Consider the following 27,358-nt stretch of genomic DNA (forward strand, 5'->3'; position numbering starts at 1 on the left):
TCTCTCCCGAGGAGCCCTCCAGCACGTCTCTCCCGAGGAGGGAGAGATGTGCTGGAGGGCTTGCAGGCCCGAGGAAGCTCTGAAACGGCCCGGGCCGCCCCCGAGGTAGGTGGAGGGACCGGGGCACGGCCCGGGACCGCAACAGATACATTACAGGAGGAACTTGCAAGACTGGAAGATTGGGCATCCAAATGGCATATGAAATTTAATGTGGACAAGTGCAAGGTGTTGCATACAGGGAAAAATAACCCTTGCTGTAGTTACATGATGTTCCATATTAGGAGCTACCACCCATGAAAAAGATCTAGGCATCATAGTGGATAATACTTTAAAATCGTTGGCTCAGTGTGCTGCAGCAGTCAAAAAAGCAAACAGAATGTTAGGAATTATTAGGAAGGGAATGGTTAATAAAACGCAAAATGTCATAATGCCTCTATATCGCTCCATGGTGAGACCACACCTTGAATACTGTGTACAATTCTGGTCGCCGCATCTGAAAAAAGATATAGTTGCAATGGAGAAGATACAGAGAAGGGCAGCCAAACTGATAAAGGGGATGGAACAGCTCCCCTATGAGGAAAGGCTGAAGATGTTAGGGCTGTTCAGCTTGGAGAAGCGACGGCTGAGGGGGGATATGATAGAAGTCTTTAAGATCATGAGAGGTCTTGAAAGAGTAGATGTGACTCGGTTATTTACACTTTCGAATAATAGAAGGACTAGGCGGCATTCCATGAAGTTAGCAAGTAGCACATTTAAGACTAATCGGAGAAAATTCTTTTTCACTCAATGCACAATAAAGCTCTGGAATTTGCCAGAGGATGTTGTTAGTGCAGTTAGTGTAGCTGAGTTCAAAAAAGGTTTGGATAAGTTCTTGGAGGAGAAGTCCATTAATCAAGAGAAGCTATTAATCAAATTTACTTAGGGAATAGCCACTGCTATTAATTGCATCAGTAGCATGGGATCTTCTTAGTGTTTGGATAATTGCCAGGTTCTTGTGGCCTGGTTTGGCCACTGTTGGAAACAGGATGCTGGGTTTGATGGATCCTTGGTCTGACCCAGCATGGCAATTTCTTATGTTCTTATGTTCTGCTTGGCCAAATCTAATATTTTCAGCAAATGCTGCCAGAATGCAGGTGTTGTTCTGTGCAGTTGTGCAAATAAGAATTGGGTCGCAGAGTCAATTTTCCCTCCTACATCAGCATTTCATTAACAATTTGGACTATTTTATATAAACTTAGTCTAATTTTAGAAAATTTAACCTGTGACAGAATTCTTATTGATCAGATATTGTGTACACAAGGGACTGAGCTGGAAGGAGATTGAAGCAAATATAGCATTGGTTCAAGAACCCTCGGCAAAGCTTTGTGTCCCCTGAATACCACGAGGGTGCTGGCATCTGTATGGGTGTGGCTGCTCCGGTATTGGTCTCAGCTCCAGGTACCACTGGAAGCGGCGGCTCCGTCAACGCGGTCAGCTAGCCCCTGCACTGATGCCATCGGGGGCTGAAGGCAAGTTTGCTGCTGTTGCAGCCTCTGTGTGATACCCGAGATAGCTTTCAAGCCTGCAAGATCCGCCGGGTCCATGGCCTTGCAAACTGTTATGTTCGTGGACCCTTGGGCCAGCTGAGACTGCAGATGTTATACTGTGGGAACCTACAGGAAGCGTCACAGCCGGGAGGCGGTGCTGAAGAGACTCGGGAAAAGACTTCACCACTGGAAGTCCGAGGTCCCCCCAGGAGAGGCCCATAGGAACCCAGACCTCTTGGACTTAGGCGGGACCCTATGCAACCAAGGATCTAGGCAGCGGCCGAAGAGATGGGCGATGAGGACGGCAGGGCCCAGGAGGCTGGAAGAATCTTCACCCTCGGAAGCCCACGGCTCCCCTGGGAGGAGCCCGTGAGAGCCCGAGCCGCTGGGACTTAGGAGAATCCTCTGGGCCAGCAAGTACCGGATACCAGAGGTGGTGGAAGAAGCTGAAGTCGGAGTCCAAGAACGAAGCCGGGTCAGAAGCCAGAAGTCAGAGGTCCAAAGCCAGAGCCAGAGGCGGAAGCTGGAAACAGAGTCATGGGACGGAGCCGGGTCAGAAGCCAGAAGTCAGAAGTCCAAAACCAAAACCAGGGGCGGAAGCTGAAGACGTAGTCAGGAGACGAAGCCAGGTCAGGAGCCAGAAGACAGAAGAGATGATCCAAGATCCAAATGCAGCAACTAGCAACTCAGGGAACTGAGTGAACCTCATTGCAAGGCGAGGTACAGCTGTAGCTGCCAGGTTTAAATGACCCGGCAGCGTCTGACGTCATCAGGAGGGCTGTCCTCGGATTCCCGTGCTGGCCACTTTAAATGTTGAGTCCTGGCGCGCGTGCGCACCTAGGGGGTGGGGCCAGCTGCGGCCCATCGGCGGCATCTCCCTCTCAGGGAGAGCGCCGTGGTAGGCCGTGTCTTCGGGCCTGGGCAGCCGACGATGGTGTCCCGCGGCCGGACCAGCCACGCGGTAGGCGAAGGTCCCGGGCCACGGCCCGGGACTGTAACAATAAACAGGAGAAAATCAGTTGGAAAAATGACTCATTATTTTTCTGGGTAAATATCGGAGTTTATTTTGGTGGACAGAAGCAAGGATAGTAAAACAACATTATCAGATTCTCCCACCCACCCACTCAGCAGCATTCCCATCTCTACCACCATCCCCTGCCTAACATGCCCCTCTGTCTCTTCTCCCACCACACCAAGAATCTCCCTCCCTCTCTCAACCTATCTCTCCCCCTCACACACAAACACACATAGTGTAACAGCATTCATCCTTACTGGTGGTGGCTCCAGACTTCTCTCCCTTACAGCATCATGTTTATTTAACCTTCCATGCTCTGAAACACTGCATTTCTGCTTCTGTGCAGGGCCAGGGATCCTGCTGAGAAGTGTTTCAGGTCAACAGGGCCTGCTTCAAATGTATTTATGGCACGTTGGTTGCTTGGGGTGGTGAAGAGACAGGACTTGAAACACAGCATGGGTAGCAATGGAGGGTGGGATTTGAAACACAGCATGTGCTTTGGCCTATATTGGCTTCCAGCAATGGCTGGAGGCCTTGAAATGCATCTCAGCTCTGGAACAGCTTTTTAATCAATCAATCAACGAAAGACCCTAAGGGCTAGATTTTAAAAGCCCTGCGCTCGTAAATCCTGCCGGATTTATGGGCGCAGGGCACTCGCGCGCCGGCGTGCCTATTTTGCATAGGCCGCCGGCGCGCGCAAAGCCCCGGGATGCGCGTAAGTCCCCGGGCTTCGTAAAAGGGGCGGGAGGGGGCATGTCTGGGGCGTGTCTGGGGTCAGGGGGCGGTCCGGGGTGTGTCTGGGGGCATTGCGACGGTTCGGAGGTAGGCCAGGAGGGCGGTCCTGAGTCCCCCGGCACTGCGGCCTGTGCTGGGGGATGCCGAGGCGGCGCGCACAAGTTACGCCTGCTTGAAGCAGGCGTAACTTGCACAACAAAGGTAGGGGGGGATTTAGGTAGGGCTGGGGGGTGGGGTAAATAGGGGAAGGGAGGGGAAGGTGGGGGGACGCGGAAGAAAAGTTCCCTCCGAGGCCGCTCCTATTTCGGAGCAGCCTCAGAGGGAACGGAGGCAGGCTGCGCGGCTCGGCGCGTGCAGGCTGCCGATTTTGCGCAGCCTTGCGCGCGCCAACCCCAGATTTTATAAGATACGCGCGTATCTTATAAAATCCAGCGTACTTTTGTTCGTGCCGGTTGCGCAAACAAAAGTACGCACGCGCGTACTTATTTAAGATCTACCTCAGCGTAAAGGCTCAAGAATTGGCCATTATGGATAGAAATAATAGGCTTGATACCATTAAGGTTGAAATGGAAATGATTCAACAGGACGAACTGGTGTTAAAGAAAATACTATTTTACATAATAAGTTGGAAAACTTTGAAAATGTTATCAACACTCTCGACAGTAACTTACAATTTACAATGCAATATGACACTACTAACATCACATTTTTGGACATGTTGACTCAAAAAGATCATTTTAATTTCAAAACTACTTTGTATAGAAAAAAAAATTGAAAGGAATAGTCTATTGCATTGTTCCAGTTTCCACTCTTACTATCTAAAGAGTAATTTACCAGTGGGCCAGTTCTTATATATTTGTTCAGATCAGCATGACTTTTTGCCTGAATCCCAGGAATTAAGTGCATGCCTATTAGCCAGAGATAATCCATTTTCTATTATTAGATAGGCCTGTAGGTGTGTTTTCCATGTGGATAGGACCTGGCTTCTCCTAGATAATAACGGACCCACGGATTCAGCATTGGTATGTGTATTGCAACATTCCCATATGGCAGCTATTATAGCATCTAGAATCTGCAAATATTGGCACATTTTAAGTTTACATGCAATGTTTTACTCTCCCCCTATTGTAGTCTATACGCGTGGTAAAAACATTTGGAATTTTCTGGTACAATCACATTTTTTTAACTTTATTTTTATCATATTTAAACATTAATAACAAGAAAAGAAATTTCTTGTTAAGAAAAGTGAACAATAATATGAAATAATATTATTGATAAGAAGAAAAATACACAAAAGTCCACAATATTTGGAGGGGGAGGACAATTTAGCAAAGAAAATCTGAAAGGAAAAACAGGAAATAGATGGAGGAGCTCATTGCAATACCAGTCCATAATTATTAGAGAAGAATACCTGAACTTAAGTCCCTCCCCCCCATGAAAAGAACATATTACACATTCTCAGAAGAAGCCTTGTCAGAAAGGAAAGCAGTCAATTGAGCAAGTTCAAAGAAAACATATTTAGCATTACAATATTTAACCAAACTCTTAGCAGGATATTTGAAATGAAATATTGCACCAATCTGTGATACTTGAGGTTTCAACAAAAGGAATTGCCTACGTCTCAATTGGGTCGCACGAGCAATCTCTGGGAAAATACAAATTTTACAATGAAAAAACAGCTCATCTCTGTGTTTGAAAAAAAATTTCATAATCCAGTCCTTGTCCGGTTCCAAGTCCAGACTAATGATCAGAGTCACTATATTGACCTGAATTTCACCCATATCCTCTAGGAAAGCTGTAAGATTCCCAGTTATCTAAAGGAGTAAATTAAATGATATCCCCAACTAAAGTTGAGGGATTTTCCAACCAAGGAGCCGGTATATAATAAGCACAGTTAACTGCGGGAATAGATTCTACAGGAATCTTTAAGACCTCAATCAAATATTTGCAAAAACATTTTTTTAGGAGAGATTGAGTCAATGTTAGGAAAGTTAATTAGATGAAGATTTTTAGCTTTAGAAATATCCTCAAGAGATTCAAGACTCCTGTGAATGGAAGACTTATCTTTTAATAAGATGGAAACATGTATTTGCAATTGTTCCACCTTCTGCTCTGCTATATCCATTCTTTTGGAATATTCAGTCAAGGCTTTCTCTTGAACCATAAGATGCAGATTAACATCTTTAATGTTGGTGGCTATCTAGGAAATTTGAGATGACAAAGTTCTACCCAATCCATCAATGGCCAACCATTTAGTTTCCAAAGAGAATACTTGCAGTTTTGGAAGTGAAAAAACAAACTTTGAAGTCACACCCAAAACAGGCTGGGAAGAAGCTCTTTCCGGAAAGATGATCGATCTTGAGCTTCTGAGCAGGTAAGTTCCTGGGACCTGACCCCACTTCCCTCAGCACCACCAGACGTCACCACCACAGTGGAATCCATCCAGGTCCTTCTCAGCGGGTTGATCTGGGTGATATCCTTGGCTGGGGACACAGACCTTCCCTCAGTTGGAAATGCTAGAGCACTAGTCTCCTCTGGACTCAGTGAGGTGTCTAGAGCCACAGGGGACAAAAATGAGACCATCCCAATCATCCCACTGCAAGGCAAAGAGGCATCGAGCTGGAGACTCTTCCAGACGATAAAGTGATCAATAGTTCCTTTTACGGAAATGTCGGGTGGCTCAGTCGGGTAAGTTCGTACTTTCCCTTTCCACTTATCCAAAGTGCAGAAGGAGAAGCAGAAATATCAAAGCAAGAACAAGGAAAAGGGAGGTTGGCTTGAGAGAGATCAATGAGCTGCCGCCATCTTACTCCGCCCCCACTCCGGTACAATCATGTTTGCCACCACTTATTGCAGGCATTGAAAAAACTACCATGGGACATACCATTTGCGACTCCTGTAATTTTTGTGCTCAGTCACTCATAGGAACCTCTAGGCAAGATCCTCAATCCGGAAAAATTATAGTGACAGCATCCGACTAACTGCTTATCTTCTTCTGTGGTCTATTTTATCAGGTGTTCGTGCTCTAAAAAATATATTGGAGGATCCAAATGGAAGATTAAAAACCCTCACTACTGAACATAAAAGTTACATTTCTAAACAAAGGACCACTTTTACAACACCGTTTAGATATGAATCATTCTTTTGACAGTTTAAAAAGGGGCATCATTGAATTCATTCCTCCGCTGCCATGAGGAGGTGATCGCCAACAATGCCTCAATATCAGATATCAATTTTGGATTTTTCATTTACATACCGTGTCTCCAAAAGGACAGTCTCAAGGTTGATGGTATTCACTTATTTAAGTATGATTGACATTATGATTAATATAACTCTTTTGACAGTTAAAAAGAAAAACCTTCTTCATTGCCATGTCACCTTCTGTTGGTTGTCTTTGGTGCCATGAAAAGCGGATACCATTTGGTAAGTGAGATTCGTTGTGCTGTCATAATGCATTACGCTTCTTCCGAATTTTCTCATTTTAAAAATGCTTAAATTGTGTTTTGAGATTTCTATGATGTAATTTGGACAATATTCTTCCTTCTTTTTTTGATGAATATAGTAAACTAACAGCTTTCATCGCTTCATGCTGTTATTGACTGCTGGAAGAGATAAGTGGCTTACTTACTTATTTTAATTTCAGATAAGTGCTTATATAACTTTATATTTATTTACTTTTTTTTTTACTTTATTTTTAATGGTATTTCAAATAACAAGGCACAAAAACGTTTTAAAGAAATGAAAGAAGATAATAGCACAACAACAAAAGAAAATATAAGAGCATTTTATCCAAATATACAATCCCCTGCCTAAAAGAAATTAGAAGAGGGGAAGGAAAGAAATACAGGCAATTATGAAGAAATACAATAAAGCAAAGACATTAGCGAGATATATTCTGTTATATCAAATACAATAATTTACTGATTCCCTAAGGGAGTAGAAGGTTTACATCTTGCAAGGCTCAATAAAAGATCTCAATTGATCCAGAGGAAAAAAAAAGAAAACTCTCTGAATGATATTTGACAAAATATTTACAGGAATACCGTAAAACAAATGAGGCTCTCAAAGACAAGGTATCCTTTCTGAGGGCCAAGAAAGCCTTCCTTCCTTCTTTCCTGTGTCAGCTGTGAAAGATCACAAAAATTTCCCAATTTTTGTCCCAGAAAATTCACATTTAAATTTTTGAAAATATGCCACCATCATTTTACTTAAATCAGCTTCAGAGAAAAAAGAAACCAATAAAGTGGTTCTTTCAATTTCTTCTAGAACAGACATTTCCAAGAAGCCCATTACATTTAAAGAAGAAACCACAGGAGCATCTTGGCCAAATACAACATTAGTCTGGAAGGAGGAAGGTTAAACAAAAAACCCCAGGAGCGTCTCTGGAGCCAGATGTAAGATTTCTACTAAATATTTTTTAAAGGTAATCCAGGGTAGTTCACCCATGATTATAGGATTACAGCCTTGTTGTGGTCCTCCCTTTCCTCTGACTATATTAGTGTGGTTCTTAATAATGGTAAAACATATCCATATGATGTACGATATTTTTTACCAGAGAAGAAACCCTAAGTTGGAGAATGACCTGAGGTCACGGGGTCCTTGCTCTGAATGGGTTCTAAAGAATAATTGTAGAAGATATTGCTTAACAGTACATGCCTAACAGTATGATAGTTCTATGTAAAAGCACAATGCTATGTATTTTATGGATTTTTGACTGTCTCCTTTAAGTAACAATAGGAAAACTTTCCTCTAGAAGGAGCGTATTTGGTTCTATATAAATAAGAGTCTCCCCTCATGAAGGGGACTCAGCCAGAGCTTTTCCCCTCAAGGGGAATGGTTCATAGGGCTGAAGAGGGCTTCTCCCAAGAGGAATTCTAAGGAACCAGAGTGGAGTCCCAGAGGTCTGACATTCCACAAACATGAAGGGATCTTGGAACCTGGCGGCCCAGTAGGGCTGAGACTGAGAACATTGAAAATTGCCTGCTGACACAACTGAGAGGTGTTCAGGTAATAGCCCAAGAGGGTACTTGGCTTTCACTCCCAAATGGGAAAGGTTTTATGGATTCCAAGATGGACTGTATTGATAATGCCACTACTGAGAAGAATTGTGTGTGGAGATGTGAGCACTTGATAGTCATTCTTAACTGATAAAGAAGGGGCATAGCAATGGAACTCCATCTACTGTAGCATGCTCAGTGCATCCCTGGCTAGACCATTATTGCTTTATGCATAGGGTAACTGGAACATACCAATTTAACCAATGTGTCCTGATTGCCCTCAGGATGCGTGGGCTGGCTCTGGGATTCTTTCCCTTGGGAAAAACACAGTTTCAAGGTCTTACTGATGGTTTCTCTATCTCAAAAAGCAGGGAAACAGTGAACAAAAAATCAGCTCCAACCAGATCTGTGTTCCCAAACAGTCTTTTATTTAGACAGAATGAAATGATGAAACAGCAGATACAAAAAAAAATGCAATAATGACAGACCATTCCACTTCTTAGAGGGCTATTATATTGCACAGTTTACTGTAGATTGAAGCTAATTCCCTTTTTCCACAAGTTTTGTCACTGATGACCCACCCAAGTGGTCACATCTAGGAGGATGTTGTCTTCCCTCCACACTATAAGGCTCTGATCTTTGAGGGAATCTTCCCAGGCTAGAGCAGTGGTGTGATACTGAAGATCGGGTGAGGGATGAGGGTGCAGGAAGGGATGCAATATGGGCAAACTTATTTTAAAAAATTCTCTCTTGGTACCTCAGACTACAGGAAGGGTCTGATCCTCATTCAAAGCAAAGGAGCTTAGGAGCAGTTGAGGTCCCAGGATCAAGGAAGAAAACCGCACTTCCTGTACAAGCAAAGTTACTGGTTGGTCTGTGTGGGAGGAAGGAAGGAAGGAACTGGTCAGCACCTACTTAATTTATCAGGCTATAAGACATTCAGTACCATGGAAGACATTCAGTACCATGGAACGTAATAAAGTGCGTATACTTCATTACGATCCATGAAAACCTCTCATGATCTAGAAAGGGATTGGTATCCCACTGTTAAAATGTAAAATACTCAATTGTCGAGAATTTGGAACAGATGGCTCCAGATTTGGTTCCAGCAGCACATAGCTTTTGAAAACATTCCTTACAAGCAGGGTCATCACAAAGACGGAGCAAGAAGGGCGGCTGCCCTAGATCCACACCTCCCTTTTCAGTCAGCCTGCAGGTCTGTGAGCATACAAGCCCAAAGGTTTGCATGTTTTGGGGGGGGAAGGGGTTTCCAAAAGCAACCCTTACTCAGTCTAGTGACAGCTGTGATTGCAGTGTCCGCCCACTATTTCCACTGACAGGAGGAGTAATATCCAGATTCTCTGGTTGGGGGGGGAGGGGTTCCTAGTCTTTCCCTGACCACCTTCAGAGATCTCTCCTGTAACCTCTGAAAACGGAGTCTGTTTCTGTACCAGCTCTCTAGTGTTCCTCCAGTACACTTCTGCTCTCTTCAGTCAGATTTTCTCTCCTCTCTTCTGCTCGCTGCACAAATTCATAGAACCTCCTTTTATGCCTCTCTCCTGCTCACTCTGCTCACTTTTCACGCCTCTTTCTCCAGCCTAAGACTCGTACCATCTACCATTTATTTTAACACACTCTGCTCCTCTCCAGAGTACTCCACTAATCAGAGGAGTTCCCAAATAAAGGATTTTTATGTTTTATGATTGCATGTTTTTGAATATTACCCCGAATTGAACCATGGATACGAACAGGTAATTAACCTTTTAAATAAATAAACAAATATGTGTTAAGTACTTTTTGCACAGCTATGGGTCCTGTACCAGTAACAGGGGTCACACAGTCAAAAGAACTAATGCAGCCAATTTAATTTGTAAGACTACTGTATAGTAAACCTCTCATAAAAACTAAATACTATTGGCCCAATATGCTAAAGGGCTTTCTCCCATATTGAGCGTATCTTGTAGTCTTTGTTGCACGGTCACACTGTTCTAGAAACCTTGGCTTTGTTTGTCTTCATCCACCCTGCGACTAACACCCTTACTGAACTGTGTCTGTCACTTTTGGCATGAAATTAATATTTTTTTCTCTCTACACAGAAAATAATAATATTAATATGTCTCTTGAAATATTTATACTATTCATAAAATATGAAAGTCAGAAGGAAATGCTGCAACATCTTGTTTACCAAGATAAAGCAGCAGTACAAATGGACGGAAGATATCACGATAATTATGCTATTGGATTTAATGTAATTTTTTCATACACTATAGGAGAGCCAGAGAGATCAGCTGCACTCTTCCTCATCCCTCACACCATAAACATATTTACTGCACATCTAATTAATTTAAATCAAGGAAGGGCAGGGACGTACAGTCTCCCATCATCAGGGAGAAGTGCAAGCAGCGGTTTGTTTTTTCTCCTTCCGCAGGCAGATCTGTTTCATGCCCAAAGGAGTAAATGGCATGAGAGGTGCAGGTAATGATATTTTTAGTTTACTGGCAGGAGGGTGGAGAAGCAAATGCTAGCTAAAAATAAACGAGAAACAAGAAGAAGCATAGGCATCTAATAAGAAATTTAAAATCAAACTCATTATCAATTTAATCCTTGGAAAAACTATGGCCGGATTTTCAAAGGGTTATAAAATTGCGTGTCCATGTGTGTGCACCGGGTAGCATGTGCACAGGGACGCGCGCGAGCGTATCTCTTAAAATCTACCCCTAAGCACTTCTTAAAGGTGGCTATCAATCTAGTTTGTCCTGTGCTCAGTTGTGAAGCAGGTACTTAGGTACCTTTATTCTTTTCATTTTCTTAACTATTTTTCTGATTGCCCGCAGGTTCCTGTTTGGAGTTCTGACATCAAAATCACCAAACCTAAACCGATCCTCAAATGCAACACAAATTAAGAAAACATAAACTGAAACTAAATAGATATTAGATATGTGTGCAATGCTTTCTGTGAATTCCCATTCTGTCATACAATTAAAAAGCAATAAAAAGCATTTGGTTCAGGAACCAACAAGAGAGGGAGCTATTTTAGATTTAATTCTTAGTGGAACGCGGGATTTGGTGAGAGAGGTAACGGTGGTGGGGTCACTTGGCAACAGTGATCATAACATGATCAAATTTAAACTAATAACTGGAAGGGGGACAATAAGTAAATCTGCAGCTCTAACACTAAACTTTCAAAAGGGAAACTTTGATAAAATGAGGAAAACTGAAAAAAACTGAAAGGTGCAGCTGCAAAAGTTAAAAGTGTTCAACAGGCATGGACATTGTTTAAAAATACAATCCTAGAGGCGCAGTCCATATGTATTCCGCACATTAAGAAAGGTGGAAGGAAGGCAAAACTATTACCGTCATGGTTAAAAGGTGAGGTGAAAGAGGCTATTTTACCCAAAAAAAATCCTTCAAAAATTGGAAGAAGGATCCATCTGAATAGGATTAAACATAAGCATTGTCAAGTTAAGTGTAAAACATTGATAAGACAGGCAAAGAGAGAATTTGAAATGAAGTTGGCCATAGAGGCAAAAACTCATAATAAAAACTTTTTAAAATATACCCAAAGCAAGAAACCTATGAGGGAGGCAGTTGGACCATTAGATGACAGAGGGGTTAAAGGGGCTCTTAGGGAAGACAAGGCCATTGCAGAAAGACTAAATGAATTCTTTGCTTCCGTGTTTACTAATGAGGATGTTGGGGAGATACCAGTTCCAGAGATGGTTTTCAGGGGTGATGAGTCAGACGAATTGAATGAAATCACTGTGAACCTGGAAGATTTGGTAGACCAGACTGACAAACTAAAGAGTAGCAAATCACCTGGACTGAATGGTATGCATCCTAGGGTACTGAAGGAACAAAAAAATGAAATTTCTGATCTATTAGTTAAAATTTGTAACCTATCATTAAAATCATCCATTGTACCTGAAGACTGGAGGGTGGCCAATGTAACCCTAATATTTTAAAAAGACTCCAGGGGCGATCCAGGTAACTATAGACCAGTGAGCCTGACTTCAGTGCCGGGAAAAATAGTGGAAACTATTCTCAAGATCAAAATAGTAGAGCATATAGAAAGACATGGTTTAATGGAACACAGTCAACATGGATTCACCCAAGGGAAGTCTTGCCTAACAAATCTGCTTCATTTTTTTGAAGGTGTTAATAAGCATGTGGATAAAGGTGAACCGGTAGATGTAGTATATTTGGATTTTCAGAAGGCATTTGACAAAGTTCCTCATGAGAGGCTTCTAAGATAACTAAAAAGTCACAGGATAGGAGGCAATGTCCTTTCGTGGATTACAAGCTGGTTAAAAGATAGGAAACAGAGAGTAGGATTAAATGGTCAATTTTCTCAGTGGAAAAGGGTAAACAGTGGAGTGCCTCAGGGATCTGTACTTGGACCGGTGCTTTTCAATATATATATAAATGATCTGGAAAGGAATACGACGAGTGAGGTTATCAAATTTGTGGATGATACAAAATTATTCAGAGTAGTTAAATCACAAGCTGATTGTGATACATTACAGGAGGACCTTGCAAGACTGGAAGATTGGGCATCCAAATGGCAGATGAAATTTAATGTGGACAAGTGCAAGGTGTTGCATAAAGGGAAAAATAATCCTTGCTGTAGTTACACGATGTTAGGTTCCATTTTAAGAGCTACCACGAAGGAAAAAGATCTAGGCATCATAGTGGATAATACTTTAAAATCGTCGGCTCAGTGTGCCGCAGCTGTAAAAACAAACAGAATGTTAGGAATTATTAGGAAGGGAATGGTTAATAAAACGGAAAATGTCATAATGCTTCTATATCGCTCCCTGGTGAGACCGCACCTTGAATACTGTGTACAATTCTGGTCACCGCATCTCAAAAAAGATATAGTTGCGATGGAGAAGATACAGAGAAGGGCAACCAAAATGATAACGGGGATGGAACAGCTCTGCTATGAGGAAAGACTGCAGAGGTTAGGGCTGTTCAGCTTGAAGAAGAGACGGCTAAGGGGGGATATGATAGAGGTCTTTAAGATTTTGAGAGGTCTTGAATGAGTAGATGTGAATTGATTATTTACACTTTCGAATAATAGAAGGATTAGGGGGCATTCCATGAAGTTAGCAAGTAGCACATTTAAGACTAATCGGAGAAAATTCTTTTTCACTCAACGCACAATAGAGCTCTGGAATTTGTTGCCAGAGGATGTGGTTAGTGCAGTTAGTGTAGCTGGCTTCAAAAAAGGTTTGGATGGGTTCTTGGAGAAGAAGTCCATTAACGGCTATTAATCAAGTTTACTTAGGGAATAGCCACTGCTATTAATTGCATCAGTAGCATGGGATCTTCTTAGTGTTGGGGTAATTGCCGGGTTCTTGTGACCTGGTTTGGCCTCTGTTGGAAACAGAATGCTGGGCTTGATGGACCCTTGGTCTGACCCAGCAAGGGAGTTTCTTATGTTCTTATGTCCCTTTAAGACTCCCACAAAATCTTGTAGTTGTCACTAGTGGTCTTATGTCTGGCTGTTAGTTGCTACAGCAGACAAGCAGAAGGCGGCGATGGAAGCCATTCTCAGAGCTGATCAAATTCTGAATAATACCTGTAGAGGGATACTAATATTGTTTATGTGAAAAAAAGGGCCTGATTTTAAAAAGCATTTACTTGAGTAAAACTGGGTTTTACTCAAGTAAATGCACTTTACTCGAGTAAGTGGACTTTTGAAAATTACCAGTATATGTCAGTGAATAGTCCACAGGATTTACTCACGTAAGTGCACTGTACTAAAGTAAATGGCTTTTGAAAATTGATACAATAGTAGTTACATTTACGCACTTAAGGGTAGATTTTTGAAAAATATGCGTACACCTCCATGTGTGCGCACTACCCAGGACATGCACATGGACACGCGATTTTATAACATGCACGCGCCGGTGCGCACATGCAATGGAAAAAATACCTCTTTACCAATGAAAACTATCGGCTGGATTTTAAATCAGCTGCGCCCATAAACATTGCCACTTACGTGTATGGCTGGGCCCTGTGCGCGCTGCGCGCATTTTATAAAGGGTCCAGCCACGCGCGTAAGTGCTGACATGCGCATAAGTGTCGGGCCTTGACAAATGGGCGGGCCGGGGCGCGGGGATGGGCAGTTCAGGGGGCGGAGCAGAGCGAGGCAGGCCAGGAAAGCGCTGTTCATCGCTGTCCTAAATTGGAGCAGACTGGGAGGGAACTGGAGGAACTCTGATCTCGTTGCCGCACAAATTTGCTAAATTTTACCCCCCCTTGCACGTGCCGCTCGCACATACACAAGCGGATTATAAAATCTGATGCGTATGTGTGGGCGGCCAATGTATTTTATAACATGTGCACGCCGACATGTGCATGTGATAAAATTGGTGCGTCCATGTGTGCGTGCATCTTTCAAAATCTACCCCTATGTATTTATGTTTATGATTAAGCTAATGCTGTCAGCTTTTAATCTTCAGTACAGCATATAGATAAGTCACTCATTTTGGGGGTAATTTTCCAAAGGAGTTATTGGCCTGATTTTTAACCCTCCCCATGCGTAAAAAACGGGGGTTATGCGTGTGGCTGGGCCAGGGGCGGATTGTGGGAAAACAGTGGCCCAGGGGATTTTTCTCCATACTGGCCCATGGGTACCCAATTACATATACAATTTGGTATGTGTACAATTACAGAATAAAGGGACCATAAAATATACACAGAAATGCACAGACAAACTAAACTGGAAATCACAACAAGTTAGACTGTATGTAATGCAGCAATGGAAAAACAGAAAATACCGTCATTCCTCATAAAACATCAAACAAGAACTATAAAACATCAATCACAGTAGGAAAATCATACTAAAAATATATATTTCAAAACTGTTGATGAATAGAACCTCCAGTAATTTAACTCATATACAAATTTTTGAAAATTTCCCTAACACCAATAAAATATTTCAAAAACAGCAGACATCAAATAATAATCAATAATTAAAACTAATAAGGATAGAAAAAAATCCCCGGTCCTCCATACTTGGGAACTTTTAATTCCAGTCACCTTGAGATGGTCATGAATTAGTTGTTCTCTAGCACAGCGGTTCTCAACCTTTTTTCTGTCGGGACACACCTGACTGATGGCTCTTACATGCGTGACACACTGAACACATGTCCATCATAGGGCTAAATGTAAAAGTACAGTTTGCATCCACAGGAACCCCCTTGACCCACAATTATGGATGTAAAGCAGAATTACGACATTCACCTTACAAAAAATATATTCTGGTTCTAGTGTCTTCTCAGTAATAGCAACACAAACTCCAAAACCAGGCTCAATAGCCCTACTTATGAAAAGACAGCAGTTTATCACTATTGCATATCCTCTTGAGAAAATACAACAAATAAGACTGATACAGTAAAATACCTCACCTCGGTCACATACACAGAACCGACCTAACATACTACCAGGATCTGCAGTAATGCACATAAACTAATCTGCACACAGTTTCACTTGTATTATGGAATGCACTCAAACAGTAACAACCCTACCTATGAAAAGGCAACACTACAAATATTAAATCAGGCCCTAAACACCAATACTCCTCCTATTAGGAAAACAGAACTAGCCAAGCAGCTATAGATCCCAACACAGAAATAATTGTATAACTATACTAATAAGCAGAATAAATGTTTCACAACAACTATGAACAGAATAATATCCAACAATTAAAAACTCATAAAATGTATTTAAAATTCTCCAAACACCAATAAAATATTTCAAACAGCAGACACATCACATACTACCCAATAATTAAAATGGTAGTCAATCAAGAAAAATGAACTTAAAAAGCCACCTTTATGTATCCTCTCCAGCAGTTCTCCTACTCCTTTCCCTTGCAGGCCACACCAGAAGCAGCAGTAGCTGCTAAAGCTGTCCTCACAGTCCTCTTCCTTAGGGACCACAACCAGTTTCTTCTCTCTCACACACACACACACACCAGTCACACCCTCAGGACCAGTTTCTGTCTCTTACACACCAATCATCTTCCCAACCAGTCTCTTTCTCTCACACACACACACAAGCACATACATACCAATCATCTCCCTGATCAGTCTCTCTCACACATACACAAGTCACCTCTCTGGCCAGTCTCTCTCAATCACACAATGCTCTCGCTCTCTCTTACTTACACACAGGCTTTCAATCACACACATGCTCCATTTCACTTACACACAAGCTCTCAATCACACACATATTCTATCTCACTTACAAACAGGCTCAGTTACACACATGCCCTTTCTCACAGCCACAAGCCAGCCAAAAACATGCTCCATCTCTCTTGCACACACACATTGACACATACAAGCACCCTCCCTGACTCACAAATACACCACACACATACATAAAGGACTTTTGAGTTATCCTTTGAAAGGGCGGCATGTTACTATGCTGTTCCTGGTTTGTTTATTTTACCTAGGGAAGGACCCTTGGGCCTCTAGGCCTGAGGCTTAGATAAAGGGAAAGTAGTAAGGGTGCCTTCATCTAATCTTAAAATGACTCACTGGATACCTTTTGTTTTGAGGAGGAAGTTGTTCCACTCTTCCTTTATCTCTTTTTGGTTCCCTTTTTAAGATTTTTTTGTTTTTCTAACATGTTTGAGTACTCATCCAGAGGCTCAGTGTATGCCATCTAGAGGAGTGGTGTCTCTCAACCCAAGACCATGGGTGCACTGTAATTAGTTCTGGAGAAGGAATGGGTTTTCATCCATTTCTAGAGGAAGGAATAAAGATGAGAGGAGACTTTGTGAACTCAACCTTAGTTTCACTATCATCTCAATGAGTCAACAGGAGAAAAGGAGTAAAAAAAAAAACCCATCAGGTATCACCAGGGTAGGAGAGAAAGAATGACTATACAAGAGGAAAGAGTAATTGGAACTTTGTCTATGGAATATGATCAGATTGACTAACAAGAATATTCACTATCAATTGGGAGGGATCTTACCAACTGCCCAAATTGCTTGAAAAGGAGGAGAAATTGCACTTATTAATTGGAATTGGAAATTATCTATCAATCGGGCCGATTCAGTAAAGTCCGCGGGAGAGCGGACGAACGTCCGCTCTCCCGGCGTGTGCACAGGCCACTCGCCTGTGCGCGCGATTCTGTATTTAAATTAGGTGGTGCGGTAGAAACGCCTCCTTTTGACCCGGAGCAGCGGCTGTCAGCAGGTTTGATAGCCGACGCTCAATTTTGCCAGCATCGGTTCTCAAGCCCGCTGGCAGCCACGGGCTCGGAAACCGGACGCCGGCAAAATTGAGCGTCGGGTTTTCGGCCCGACAGCTGCCAGCCCATTTAAAAAATTTTTTTTCTTTTTCTTTTTACTTTTTTTACCCTTCGGGTCCTCCGACTTAATATCGCCATGATATTAAGTCAGAGGGTGCACAGAAAAGCAGTTTTTACTGCTTTTCTGTGCACTTTCCCGGTTCTGGCAGAAACTAGCGCCTACGTTTGGGTAGGCGCTAATTTCTTAAAGAAAAATGTACAGCTTGGCTGGACATTTTACTTTCTGTATTGCGCGGGCATACCTAATAGGGCCATCAACATGCATTTACATGTTGAGGGCACCATTAGGTGCCACGGGTTGGACACACGTTTTCCGCCCCTTACTGGAGCGCACTGTAATGTATCGGCCTGAATGTAAATTGATTGAAAAAAGAGAAGGTCACAATTTTATTCAAGAACTAAATTTGTAACATCATATTTTGAAACAAAAAAAGCTGTAAAGAACTTTTGTACTTCATGGCAAAAATTATTAGTAAAAATTATTTTGGAAATTATTCAATCCTTCCAGCATTATTCCTGCCATTTACTTTTGAGTGATCATCAGTGCTCTTTACCATGAATTTTAAATTGGGATTTAACTTGAAGCAATGCATAAGGCCTAGAAGGTTTTTATTTCCTCATTAAGGAAGGCATGGACACTCAGATGAAGTAACAACATGAGAAAATTTAACTTTAAAAAATAACATTTGTTTTTTTGGACCTTTTCCAAGATTATCAACTCAGGGGTTACAATTTATTGCAAAGCTTTTCTGCACTAACATACACAGGACTTTTGCCTAATTTTATCCCTGCTTTCCCTCCCTTCCTCTAGGAGACTGTGTTATGCCCGTCGGTCGTAGACGCGTTCCCTGGGACTCCTCGTGGCGGCCTGAACACCGCCGCCACCCAAGTTGCCTTCAGGCCTTCCTAGGCGTGCGCCCACGCGCACCACTGGGCCCTCCTTTGAAGCCTTGTCGGCGGGAACCTCGGGAGCGTCCCTGTTTGATGATGTCATTGGACCTATGTATTTAAGCTCCACCATCGCCCTCAGCTTGCCGACTTGGCAATAAGTTCGTACATCTCTACAACTCCTGCTCTCGTGTTCCTGTGGCTACGCTATAGGGCTCGTGGTACCCGCTCCTTGGAAGCCAGTGTGTGCACCTATGGGGACCTGCTCTCCTGGCCTACCCCGCTCCTTGGGCTGGCTCTGCGCCTCCTGAGTCCTATCCTGCAAGGTCCCCCGCTCCTCGGGGCCATCCCTGGAACACCTCTGCAATCCGTGAGTTCTTTAACAGGGCTTCCCCACTCCTCATGGTTGTCCCTGTGTCCTGTACAAGACTGTCTGTGCCTCCCCGCTCCTCGGGGCCGCGCTACGTGTTACTCAAGAGACTGCCAGTGCTCCTGCGCTCCTCAGGGCAGCGTTCCCGTGCTTCACTGTGACTGTCAACGCCTCCCCGCTCCTTGGAGTCATGTCTACATGACTCTGCTCCTCGGGGCTGTGCAAACATCACCAGTAGAGGCGTGGCCCGGGCTTCTCTACGCTGCAGGCTGGCCTACGTCATTTCATCAACATCCTCTACACTGCCCATCTCTGGTCCCTCAGAGTTGCCTCTCCAGAGTTCCTCCTGCACGGTCAGTCTCACACCTCCTGCTCTGCGGCCTGTCTGGCGCCTTCCCCTTCAGAGTCTCTGCCCAGGTATTGTCTCCAGCCTGCCTCCCTACTAGGGTACTCTTCTGGCTCCTCGGGATCTCTCCACAGTTTCGCCCAGAGCTCCCTGCTGTGCTTGACCTCACCTCCCGAGGGTGTGGATCTGTGGGGCTCCTCCCCACAGGTGGCAACAACTCGCATCTCGGGCCCACATACCCACATACCCACAAATCATAACAGACTGGTTGGTTTATGCTTGACCACACAAAGCCCAACCAAAAAGAGGACTTATCAGGTGTGCTCCCTCAAGAAAACTATCGTAGTTACCTATTTACCTTCACGTCCTTGACCCAGGACACCAAACCAGGAAGGACCCCACCCAGATTACAGTATAGAACCAATTTCAGAACCAGTCATTCCTTTCTCTGTGAAAACAGTGTCGGCACAAAAAGTCATTCTGCCACTAGTTCTATTTTCTGAAACAAGAATAAACAAGGATTTCAGAAATGGGGTGACATTTATTTGCCTGCAAAATTTTATTTTTTCCAAATTTTTCCTGACCTGGAGCACCAATTTTGTCCAATTGAAGAGGGATTGTAAATGAGAAAACGTCAAGAAGGAACAATGCTTCACCTATTTCTGAAATACACATTTTAGCTTACACAATAAAACTCTTGCCAATAAAATGTCAACATGCAAGCTGGTAAAAATTGAACATGCATAATAAAACACGACTTAATGTAGGATGCAACAAGTTTTACTGGTTTCAAGGTAGTTTTACCACAGTAGCATGGTTATGGTAATTACATGCACAAGAAGCAAAACTATTATGCCATGCATGTTAGCTACTTGTCAAAATCCCCAGTGCTAAGCGGACCAAGATAATAAGGATGGCTAGCATCTGTGATTTCAACAGTCCTCCACCATATATGTCATAACTCACAAGAGACCTCTGAGGCCCAGTGACCTCCCCCCCCCCCCCCCCCCCCCACACACACACCTTCCCCCTGACACCAAAGGAAAGCATCTTAACGCCCAATCACCACCACCCCTTCCCAAGAAGGGGCCCCTCTGAGCCCAATATCATCTCCTGGTACTAAGAAGGAGTCTCCATCCTATGACTTTAGCCCCACCCCCGCCAGACCCAGGAAGAAGGATCCTTCAAGTCTAGATATTGCCCTGCATCCTCCAGCCCCAGGACCAAGGGGCTTCTGAGCCCAATCAGCTCTACCTTCTCCGGACCCATAAAGAAATGTAGTGAAAGAGGTCAGTCAGTACCAATGTTAAAACTGCATGCAGTGGGGGGGGGGGGGGGCAGGGGTAAGCAATCTCCTGCCCTGACCTTCATCTGGCCATCATCAAAATGGGATAGGATGTGTGCAGGACACTCCAGGGAGAAGGTCCTCATCATATAGGGGTGATGTCAGAGCTTACAGGCCCCTTGATCCTAGGTTCAGCACAGGGTGGGAGGTTCTTTTGGCCACAGATATTAAATATTTGGCCTTTACCAGGCGTCGGCATGCATTCAAGTACAAGCCTGAATTTAGGTATAGACACATTAGGCCTGTGCCTAGGGTAGCAAAATTCGGGGTGCAGCAAATGTCCTGCCCCCCCCCCCCCCCCCATTGCCGATGTCCTACAGGTCCTTTAATCCCAGCTGCCACCCCCTCCCACTTCAGAGCTCCAGCTCCAGTACGGCTATCACAACGAAGCAAGCAGGGATTGAAAAATTATGTGGCCCTGCACTCGCAGGCACAGAAGCATTCCTGCCCCCTTCAGGTTTTCATGTGAGAAGCAGCCTATGAGCACGGGGCCATGCGATTACCTAGGCCCTGCTTGCTTTGTTATTATAGCACAGCTGGCACCAGAGCCAGAACTTGTTTGAGTGGAGAGAAGAAAGTAGGTAGAGAGAGGAAATTATGGGTCACAGGGGTCAGCGATCCACTGTGGAAAGGGCCTCAGAAAACTAAAGGTCTGGGATTGAGAGGCAGCATGTCCCCCAGCACTGATAGGCTGAGGAGCAGCAGGAGAGCAAATCTGTCATTGTTCAGGTACCCATGTGCCCGATAAATTGCCGGGGGTCCGTCATAGCATTCATGATAAGGTCTTTCTACATGTAATACTATTTTTAGTGAATGCAACATTTCCTTAGCATTGGTCTTTTTTTTTGTAATTTTAAAATATAGCAATTATACTTGGATAACTTACTATTCACATATTGAATTCACAAAAAAAGAAGGTGGTAGACAATAGGCTGTGTCAAGGCTGTCAATTACCCACTTATTTTTCCTACATAAAAAAATGTGCACACAATAAAGCATCTCACCACATTTTTCTTTCTGAAACTAGACAAAATGAGGCTTTTATTGATGGAAATATTTTTCTCTTGCAAATATTATGCTACCCAAAATTCCCCTGGGACTGCAGCATTAATACTAAATCATGGTTCAGTACCACACACTTATTTTAGTTAAAGATAGGTTATGGTTAAACAGGACTAGATGTCCATGTAACATTTGCACCACTTGAAAGCTCTACTGTAGAGAAAATATGATGTATATCTTATTTAGGTACACCCAAAGAAAGATAAAATTATTGTGACCTGAGAATCATATTGCCAATAATCCACAAATTTCCTTTGGCCATGAAAATACCGTCTGCAATATATTTACAGGACACTAGATCAGTGGTTCCAAACATACCCTATTGACCACACTGCCAGTTGGGTTTTCAAAGTCTCCACAAAGTATATGAATGAAATAAATTTGCATACATTGCAGATCCAGCTTATGCAAATTTATTTCATGCATATTCATTGTGGATATCCTGAGAACCCACTGCACCAGACCACACTATCACTAGACTTGGAGAATTAAGGCACTCATAAGGTTAGTCTAATAGAAGAACTACTATACGTATTTCTAGTGAGCAATTCATTCTTTATACCTGCGAAGAGATGACTAAAGAAAAGCATGTCTCCAGTCCCTGTCCTCACGATAAAGAGCAAGAAAAGATAATTATGGTGTCGAGTTAAAAAAGCTGATAAATGCATACATATTATTTAAAAAGAATAAGTACCAGGAGAAACACTACAGCTGTAAATACAGCCAAGAACAGCCACAAAGCTGCTCAGAGAGCAGGAAGTTTATTGTTATGTGCCCAGCATGTTATCTTCCTGAAGAGTGGAATAGATTCAAACAGCATACTGAATTATATTATTCAGAGGTTCCCTCAAGTCAAAGGACGAGGAGGAAAAATACTGTTTCTTACTAATACAGACCAGTGAAAAATAAAGGGACATTTATAAAACATGGGTAGACATCATATCCAAGGAGAAAGAAAACCAAGGGTCCACTAGTAAAGATATGAAGAGAATGTGAATGCAAAAGCAAATCCAGTATTTGCAAGATACAAGTTTCACATCAGATTGTGAGGCACAACTTGAAATAGAACCGTTTAAAATAATCGAAAGTACCAGCAAAATACAATTTCACTGAAACAGATGAAATGATCGGAGACAGAATATTTTGGACACAAACTATCCTTATGTAGGAGAAAACCTCCTAAATCAAGGCACCCTTCCTAACTTAACTAAAATATTTGAAACTGTGTTGGTCCGAAAGACCTGCAGAGGTGCGCCAGGTACCCCCCCCCCCCCCCCCCCCATCAAAATTCAAATGTTCTTAATTGGGTAAAGGATCTCCCCACCTTCTCAAGTCAACCCCATCCCTACCTCCTTGTCCAGCACCTCGAAATGGCAAAGGCCACCAGGCTCATGGTACAAGTGTACATGAAGTATAAGCTGTTGCCTCAAGAGCAATATCGGTAGCATACGCTATCAGTCTTACTATAGGAATAATACTCTTACAATAATGGCAGTAGCTTTGGAAAATCCCCTGTCCCAAATGAGTTATTTATCAAAATCACTAGCCTTTGCATGTTTTATTCTTTTCAGGGCAAGGGAGAGTGTCATAACCATTGGGAAACACGGCTGGGGACAGCCGCGACCGGGTCCCCTCTTTCTTGCCCGTGGACTCGGAGGCTTCCCGCTGGCTTCCCCATGCTGGGCTGACCTGTGTCAGGGCCTTCCTGCGGCGTTCTCTCCACGAGGGAGATGTTGACGAACTCTGCTGGGGACTCTGCCCCTTAGGCGTGCGCGCAAAAGCCTGGAACTTAAAGGGGCCGAGGCAGGAAACCTCGGCCTGGCCCCCAACCTGACATCATCAGCAGAGGCCTATATGTAGGCCACTTCAAACCCCTCTACCTTGCCTTGGCAACAGGTCGACTCTTTGAGTAGCTAGTTGCTGTTCCCGATCCTGCTCCAGCGTTTCCTGTGTTCCTGACTCCGCTCCTGTTCCTTATTTCTTCGGTTTTAACTTCGGCCTGGTTCCTGGATTCCTCTGTCTGCTGCCCGTCCTGACCCTTGGCGTGTTCTCCGACCTCGGCTTGTCTGCTGCCTGCCCCGACCTTGGCTTGGTCTCTCGTGCCGCCGCCCCCTCGCTGCCTGCCTCGACTCCTGGACTGTCTCTGTTTCGCCTCAACTCGGACCGCCCACCGGACTTCCTTCTCCAGGAGACCTGCCCCTAAGACCTGCCAGCCCTGGCACCCAAGGGCTCAACCTGCAGGGAATGAGGGTTGGTAGAGGTAAAGTCCCTGTCAGGTCTCCTGGCCCAGTTCTGCCTCCCGGCTCCGAGTGCCACTGTCGGCTCCTTCAGAGGATCTTCCATCTCTCGAGCCAGCTCAAGGGTCCACGTTCACAACAATAACTGTGGGCTTCTGTGTTTTTGGGGTGGGAAAGGGATTGGGGAAGTGGGTATTGGAATAAAAGTTGTACTGAAATAATTTCAAATGTTAGTTATTTCTGTGCAAGGTTGTCTTTTCATGAAAATTGAATAAAGAAATATTTAAAAAAAAAAAATTTGCTGGGCAAATGCCCGATTCTAACTGGGTAGGTTGCAGAGTCCCATTATTGCTGTCAGCACTGGGGCAAAAGTAGGGACAAAAGCTTTCCAAACCATCTTCATTCGCACATCAACAATAAAACTGTCCACAGCATAGCCATCAGCACCTATGGCAGACTAAAGTATTCAGTCCCTTTCAAATTCCCAGGATTTTGGACTGAAAATTTGCTGCACACTCATTGCACACTTTAAGAGAGAAAACAGGCCCAGCATAGCATGTTGGTTGGGATCATTTGGACACTATTGTCTGAGAAAAGAGAGCCACCAGTGTGAAGTACTGTATTAATGCTGTGCTGATTGACAGCAGAAATTCCCCAAGTGATCTATAGGTGACCAGGTAATAATCATATTCTTGATTTAACTGAGTGTATTAGAGTCAAGTGGAAATTGTTCAGTACTAGAAAAAGATCCTGAATGAAAGAGACTGGGAACTTTCACAAGAGCCATAGGAGGTTCGATGCAATTTTAAATTATACTTATCCTGCAGAGCCAAAAAGGAGACTACCCAGGAGGTTCCCAATTGGTGGAGTAGAGGAAACACTTGATTAATAATAGGATTTAAGTACAGCTCTGGAAACCAATCCTCTCTGGCACAACAATCTTCTGGAACGCTTCCTCTAGATTCTTTGTGCTCCAGCCTGTTCCTAGCTTGTTTCATCCTTGTTCCTGATTATTACTGGTTCCCTGGAGTGACTTCCCAGCTTCCCGACCTCAGTGCGGATAGGACTTACACTATCTTCTCCTTTCCCTTCTAAGGGCTCACTGCAGACTCTGATCAGGTACACCTCCCCTTACTCACTCTGTCGTCACCCACAGCCCAACCAGAACCTGATACAGTAAATAGAAATAATAAATTGAAGTATTTATCATTAATGTGGTGTCTTACTCTACTAGTCGTTTTTTGTGTGTGTTATTATCTTGGTTTGTATTTTAATATTTGCTCCCTCTCTCTATATGTATAACCCCCTTTTTCAGTGATTCCAAAGAAAGCAGGGGCAGACAACAGTTCTTAGAGCCAATCTTATTCTCAGTTCTCCTGCCCTCCATTCACTCAGTCCTTTGGCCACCATGGTGCCGGAGTTCTTACAGTGGGCAGGAGGAGAAGCCTCCAGGGCCCTAAGAGCATGGGGGTGGGAACCATGGAACAATCTCTCACATTCCTCAAAACTTTCACAAAACTCACTCCTTGATGTCCAAGACTTGAAAGAAAAAGGCTGGACACTTGAAGTATTGTTCAAAATAAATAAATCAGGAAAACTTGATCAGACTCCAAATCACAAAAGAAACTAACATGCGCGCATGTTATAAAATCGGGGGTCGGCGCACACAAGGGGGTGCACACCTGTGCATCCTGTGCCCGCCGAGGCCCATGGCCTTCCTCAGTTCCCTCCCAGTCTGCTCCAATTTCGGAGCGGACTGGGAGGGAACTTCACAACCCCCTACACTAACCTCCCTTCCCCTTCCCCTAACCTAGCCCCCCTCCCCCCCTAAATCTTTGTTTTACTTTTTGCACCTACCTCGGAGCAGACGCAGGTTGCGCGCGCTGACACCTGCCGGCACGTGATCCCCCGGCACAGCGGCAAATGGCCTCTGTGCCGGGGGCCTCTAGCCCCGCCCCATCCCGCCCCCCGAACCGCCCCTTTCCCGAAGCCCCGGGACTTACACACATCCCTTTGAAAATAGGCCCTGCACGCATAAGGCGATTTACGCATGTAAGGTTTTTAAAATCTGGCCCTTAATATATGAAAAAAAAAAAAATCCATGTGCCTTGTCCTTCTCACTCCAACCACTAAGTCAATGTCCCGTTCTGGTGATAGAAAAGAAGGAGAAAGTTCTCTCTCCCATGGGTGGGTAGGAAATTAAATTGGTGACCGACCCCCTCACAATAGTGGGACCCCTCTCATGCTAAAACATTGAGACTTAGTGACTCTAACTTAACCAGATAAGTACCACTTTTAAAACTTAGCCGGCTATCTGACTTAGCCGAATAAGTAGCGCTTTTAAAACTTATCTAGATAAGTGCCGCTACTTAGCCAGATAAATCAGAACTTATCCAGATAGGTGCAATATGTATTTGCACTTTTTTTTTTTTTTTTTACATTTGCACACATGTTGCAGGGTTCATTTATGCAAGATTTATAACCTGCGTATATCATGTTTGCACAGGTTATAAAATACACAAGTGGATTTTTTGTGCACCCATATACATGCGTATATTTGCACACTCGCATAAATTTATACCTGCTAATTATTTGGCATAAGTAATAAATGTGTTCATTGTGCACTAATGGCTGGGTGGGAGGTCTGGGTGAACTGACAGGATTCCAGCCTGACAAACCAAGAGGGTCTTGATGAGTTGTGGAAGGACTGGGCGAACTTCTAGACTAATTGGTAAAACTGGTAATTTTTATGTGAATTTTTCATATTGTACTAGTTCAGAATATTATATACCTCTATTGAGGCTGTAATGATTATTGGTATAGAGAGGTTATTATTTCCTCTTGATTGTTATACTTTGTATAGGTACATGTGAGGGAGTCTATAAGAAACTCCCTCAGACTACCTTAAGAGGATTGGGAACAGCTGTCTCGCCTGGTCCTCCTTAAGATCCAGCCCCATAAGGAATCCTTGGTAAACTGCAGAGCCTCTCACCAGAGTATAAGAACACAGGGCCTATAAGGGTTAGACAGACCCCCAGGGAGCAGGCAGGAACTCAGGGTATTGAAAAGACCTGCTATGTTTGATGACTGTGTGCTACCTGAAATTAAGGTGAGCTGCATTCTCTGTTTGATTTTGTTTTCACTCAGGCCGATACAGTAAACCGCACAGGAGAGCCAGCGAGCGCCCGCTCTCCCAACGCACGCCCAGGCCACTCTCCTGGGCACGCGATTCACAAAGCCAAGCTATGCAAATTAGGGCCCACGGTAAAAAGGAGGCGCTCGGGACACTAGCGTGTCCCGAGCGCCTCTTTATTGACAGAAGCAGTGGCTGTCAGCAGATTTGACAGCCGACGCTTAATTTTACCGGCATCAGTTGTCGAACCTGTTGACAGCCATGGGTTCAGAAAACAGACGCCGGCATAATTGAGCATCCGTCTTCCAACCCGCAGGCCGCGGGCAGATTTTAATTTTTTCAAAAGCAGTTTTTTCTGCTTTTCTGTACACTTTCCT

This window comes from Rhinatrema bivittatum, chromosome 1 (assembly GCF_901001135.1).
Source record: "Rhinatrema bivittatum chromosome 1, aRhiBiv1.1, whole genome shotgun sequence".
Lineage (NCBI taxonomy): Eukaryota > Metazoa > Chordata > Amphibia > Gymnophiona > Rhinatrematidae > Rhinatrema > Rhinatrema bivittatum.